Source organism: Loxodonta africana, unplaced genomic scaffold (assembly GCF_030014295.1).
Source record: "Loxodonta africana isolate mLoxAfr1 unplaced genomic scaffold, mLoxAfr1.hap2 scaffold_201, whole genome shotgun sequence".
NCBI lineage: Eukaryota > Metazoa > Chordata > Mammalia > Proboscidea > Elephantidae > Loxodonta > Loxodonta africana.
In genome coordinates, this window is record NW_026974941.1 from 115,442 (window position 1) to 121,441 (window position 6,000).

Sequence of the window (6,000 nt, forward strand, 5' to 3'; positions counted from 1 at the left end):
GGCAGTTCTATGCCACCTGTACTTAGTCCCTCTTTTTGATTATTGTGATCTTTTACATTTTGACTTCAGTGATTCCCTGTTATGAGCATTTTTTTTAAATTAATCTTAATTTGTTTTTGTGATTTCCCTATTTGAGTTGGTATCAGGATGTTCTGTTTTGTGACCTTGTGTTGTGCTGATATCTGATATTATTGGTTTTCTGACCAAACAATATACTTTAGTATTTCTTGTAGCTTTGGTTTGGTTTTTGCAAATTCTCTAAACTTGTGTTTATGTGTAAATATCTTAATTTCACCTTCATATTTCAGAGAGAGTTTTGCTGGATATATGATCCTTGGCTGGCAGTTTTTCTCCTTCAGTGCTCTGTATATGTCATCCCATTACCTTCTTGCCTGCATGGTTTCTGCTGAGTAGTCTGAACTTATTCTTATTTATTCTCCCTTGAAGGATACCTTTCTTTTCTCCCTGGCTGCTTTTAAAATTTTCTCTTTATCTTTGGTTTTGGCAAGTTTGATGATAATATGTCTTGGTGTTTTTCTTTTTGGATCAATCTTAAATGGGGTTCGATGAGCATCTTGGATAGATATCCTTTCGTCTTTCATGATGTCAGGGAAGTTTTCTGTCAGCAGATCTTCAACTATTTTCTCTGTGTTTTCTGTCCTCCCTCCCTGTTCTGGGACTCCAATCACATGCAAGTTATCCTTCTTGATAGAGTCCCACATGATTCTTAGGGTTTCTTCATTTTTTTAAATTCTTTTATCTGATTTTTTTTCAGCTATGTTGGTGTTAATTCCCTGGTCCTCCAGTAGTCCCAGTCTACATTCTAATTGCTCGAGTCTGCTCCTCTGACTTCCTATTGCGTTGTCAAATTCTGTAATTTTATTGTTAATCTTTTAGATTTCTGAATGCTGTCTCTCTATGGATTCTTGCAACTTATTAATTTTTCCACTATGTTCTTGAATAATCTTTTTGAGTTCTTCAACAGTTTTATCAGTGTGTTCCTTGGCTTTTTCTGCATTTATCGTAATTTCATTTGTGATATCTTTAAGCATTCTGTAAATTAGTTTATTATATTCTGTATCCGATAATTCCAGGATTGTACCTTCATTTGGGAAGGATTTTGATTCTTTTGTTTGGGGGGTTGGAGAAGCTGTCATGGTCTGTTTCTTTATGTAGTTTGATATGGACTGCTGTCTCCGAGCCATCACTGGGAAACTAGATTTTCCAGGTAATCAGCTAAAAAAAAAATGCCGTCAGATCCCTATCTGAATTCTCCCTCTGGCTCCGGGTATTTGGATGTTAATGGAGCCGCCTGGGGAGGGTGGGGGAGGGATCAGAAAGCTGGGAGTGTAGCACCACAGAATATAGAGCTGAACACCGCTTTCACAGTCCGCCCCTGTCCGCCAAAATCCGGGCGGGACGGCTTCCCGGCTAGGACACTGCTTTCCCTGCTCGGAGACCAGTCACTTCGTCCCGGGGACTACTCCCTCCGGTGCGCAGCACTGCTCGCACGAACTGGGCGGGCTTCTCCCCCACGAACAGGTGGGCCCGCCCCCAGGGTCTATTCAGGAGAATATAATTGGACCCCGCGCTCGCGCTCCGCCTGCACGTACACCCAAATCCCAGCAGGACGGCTCGCCGGCTGGGACGCTGCTTTCCCCAGTCCGAGACCAGTCACTTCCAGGGGTTTCTCCCTCCCTTGCGCCACGCCACACGTGCGATCTGGGTGGGCGTCACCCGCACGACCAGGTGGGCCCGCCCCCTGGGTCAATTCAGGGGAATATAATTGGACCCCGCGCTCACGCCCCGCCAGCGCACGTGCCCAAATCCCAGCGGAATGGCTCCCCATCTGGGACGCTGTTTTCCCCGCTCTGAGACCAGTCACTTCCGGGGATTTCTCCATCCGGTTCGCCGCGCCGCACGCGCGGAGATGGGTGGGCGTCCTCCTGCACAAACGTGTGGGCCCCGCCCCGGGGTCGCTTTAGGGAAATATAGCTGATCTCCCCCCCCCGCTCGCACCCCGCCCGCTTCCTGCCAAACTCCTGGCGGAACGGGTCCTCAGCTGGGACGCTGTTCTCCCCGCTCCAATATCAGTCACTACCTCCTGGGTGCTTCTCCCTCCAGCTGCGCCACTACGCTGCCCGCGCCAACCAGCTAGACTTCCTCCTGGGATGGGTTCGGGGGTGAAGAGCTGGGCCCCCCGTCTGTGCCGTCTGCCCCCCTGGGCTCTGCCCCAGATCGGGCTCCGAAGGTCACCTGCCTGGTACACTGGCTCCTAGTTCTGAAAACGGTCGCTGTCTGCCCGTATTTGTTCGTTTTCCATCTCTAAGTCTGTGCTTGTTGTTCAGAGTTCGTAGATTGTTGAGTATGTGATCGATTCCCTTGTTTTTCTGAGGCTTTGTTGCAAGAGGGATCCGCGGCAGCGTTCATCTAGTCCGCCATCTTGGCCCTGCCTCCCTTTGCCCACTTCTTGATTGGGTTGTTTGTCTTTTTGTGGTTGAGTTTTGACAGAATCATGTAGATTTTAGAGATCCCAGGTGCTGGTTGGAGAAGTCATAGCTGAAAATTCTTTCCCAGTCTGTAGGTGGTCTTTTTACTCTTTTGCTGAAGTCTTTAGATAAGCATAGGTGTTTGATTTTTAGGAGCTCCCAGTTATCTGGTTTCTCTTTGTCATTTTTGGTAATGTTTTGTATTCTGTTTCTGCCTTGTATTAGGGCTCCTAAGGTTGTCCCTATTTTTTCTGCCATGATCTTTATCGTTTTAGTCTTTATGTTTAGGTCTTTGATCCACTTGGAGTTAGTTTTTGTGCATGGTGTGAGGTATGGGTCCTGTTTCATTTTTTTGCAAATGGATATCCAATTACGCCAGCACCATTTGTTAAAAAGACTATCTTTTCCCCAATTAACTGACACTGGGCCTTTGTCAAATATCAGGTGCTCATGTATGGTTGGATTTATATCTGGGTTCTCAATTCTGTTCCATTGGTCTATGTACCTGTTGTTGTACCAATACCAGGCTGTTTTGACTACTGTGGCTGTATAATAGGTTCTGAAATCAGGTAGAGTGAGGCCTCCCACTTTCTTCTTCTTTTTTGGTAATGCTTTGCTTGTCCCAGGCTTCTTTCCCTTCCATATGAAGTTGGTGATTTTTTTCTCCATCACCTTAAAAAATGACATTGGAATTTGGATCGGAAGTGCATTGTGTGTATAGATGGCTTTTGGTAGAATAGACGTTTTTACTATGTTAAGTTTTCCTATCGATGAGCAAGGTATGTTTTTCGACTTAAGTATATCCTTTTGAATTTCTTGTAGTAGAGCTTTGTAGTTTTCTTTGTATAGGTCTTTTACATCCTTGTTAAGATTTATTCCTAAGTATTTTATCTTCTTGGGGGCTACTGTGAATGGTATTGATTTGGTGATTTCCTCTTTGATGTTCTTTTTGTTCATGTAGAGGAATTCAAGAGATTTTTGTATGTTTATCTTATAACCTGAGACTCTGCCAAACTCTTCTGTTAGTTTCAGGAGTTTTCTGGAGGATTCCTTAGGGTTTTCTGTGTATAAGATCATGTCATCTGCAAATAGAGATAATTTTACTTCCTCCTTGCCAATCCAGATGCCCTTTATTTCTTTGTCTAGCCTAATTGCCCTGGCTAGGACTTCTAGCACGATGTTGAATAAGAGCAGTGATAATGGGCATCCTCGTCTGGTTCCCGTTCTCAAGGGAAATGCTGTCAGGTTCTCTCCATTTAGAGTGATATTGGCTGTTGGCTTTGCATAGATGCCCTTTATTATGTTGAGGAATTTTCCTTCAATTCCTATTTTGGTGAGAGTTTTTATCATAAATCGGTGTTGGACTTTGTCAAATGCCTTTTCTGCATCAATTGATAAGATCATGTGGTTTTTGTCTTTTGTTTTATTTATGTGATGGATTACATTAATGGTTTTTCTGATATTAAACCAGCCTTGCATACCTGGTATAAATCCCACTTGATCGTGGTGAATTATTTTTTTGATATGTTGTTGAATTCTATTTGCTAGAATTTTGTTGAGGATTTTTGCATCTATGTTCATGAGGGATATAGGTCTGTAATTTTCTTTTTTTGTAATGTCTTTACCTGGTTTGGGTATCAGGGAGATGGTGGCTTCATAGAATGAGTGGGGTAGTATTCCGTCATTTTCTATGCTTTGAAATACCTTTAGTAGTAGTGGTGTTAACTCGTCTCTGAAAGTTTGGTAGAACTCTGCAGTGAAGCCGTCCAGGCCAGGGCTTTTTTTTTCTTGGGAGTTTTTTGATTACCGTTTCAATCGCTTTTTTTGTTATGGGTCTATTTAGTTGTTCTACTTCCGAATGTGTTAGTTTCGGTAGGTAATGTTTTTCCAGGAATTCATCCATTTCTTCTAGGTTTGCAAATTTGTTAGAGTACAATTTTTTGTAATAATCTGATATGATTCTTTTAATTTCAGTTGGGTCTCTTGTGATGTGGCCCTTCTCGTTTCTTATTCGGGTTATTTGTTTCCTTTCCTGTATTTCTTTAGTCAGTCTAGCCAATGGTTTATCAATTTTGTTAATTTTTTCAAAGAACCAGCTTTTGGCTTTGTTAATTCTTTCAATTGTTTTTCAGTTCTCTAATTCATGTACTTCAGCTCCAATTTTTATTATTTGTTTTCTTCTGGTGTCTGATGGATTCTTTTGTTGCTCACTTTCTATTTGTTCAAGTTGTCGGGACAGTTCTCTGATTTTGGCTCTTTCTTCTTTTTGTATGTGTGCATTTATCAATATAAATTGACCCCTGAGCACTGCTTTTGCTGTGTCCCAGAGGTTTTGATAGGAAGTGTTTTCATTCTCGTTGCATTCTATGGATTTCTTTATTCCCTCCTTGATGTCTTCTATAACCCAGTGTTTTTTCAGGAGGGCATTGTTCAGTTTCCAAGTATTTGATTTCTTTTCCCCCGTTTTTCTGTTATTGATTTTTTGTTTTATTGCCTTGTGGTCTGAGAAGATGCTTTGTAATATTTTGATGTTTTGGATTCTGCAAAGGTTTATTTTATGACCTAATATGTGGTCTATTCTAGAGAATGTTCCATGTGCGCTAGGAAAAAAAGTATACTTTGCAGCAGTTGGGTGGAGAGTTCTGTATAAGTCAATGAGGTGAAGTTGGTTGATTGTTGTAATTAGGTCTTCCGTGTCTCTACTGATCTTGTTACTGGATATCCTGTCTTTCTCCGAAAGTGGTGTGTTGAAGTCTCCTACTATATTTGCGGAGGTGTCTATCTCACTTTTCAGTTCTTTTAAAATTTGATTTATGTATCTTGCAGCCCTGTCATTGGGTGCATAAATATGTAATATGGTTATTTCTTCCTGATCAATTGTCCCTTTTATCAGTATGTAGTGTCCTTCTTTATCCTTTGTGGTGGATTTAAGTCTAAAGTCTATTTTTTCAGAAATTAACATTGCTACTCCTCTTCTTTTTTGCTTGTTGTTTGCTTGATATATTTTTTCCATCCTTTGAGTTTTAGTTTGTTTGTGTCTCTAAGTCTAAGGTATGTCTCTTGTAGGCAGCATATAGATGGATCGTGTTTCTTTATCCCGTCCGAGACTCTCTGTCTCTTTATTGGTGCATTTAGTCCGTTTACATTCAGCGTGATTATAGATAGAGAAGTGTTTAGTGTTGTCATTTTGATGCCTTTTTATGTGTGTTGTCGACAATTTCATTTTTCCACATACTTTTTTGTGCTGAGACATTTTTGTTAGTAAATTGTGAGATCCTCATTTTCGTAGTGTTTGACTTTATGTTTGTTGAGTTATTACGTTTTTCTTGGCTTTTATCTTGAGTTATGGAGTTCTTATACTTCTTTATGGTTACCTTAATATTCAGCCCTATTTTTCTAAGTAAAAACCTAACTTGTATTGTTCTATATTGCCTTGTATTACTCTCCATATGGCAGTTCTATGCCACCTGTACTTAGTCCCTCTTTTTGATTATTGTGATCTTTTACATTT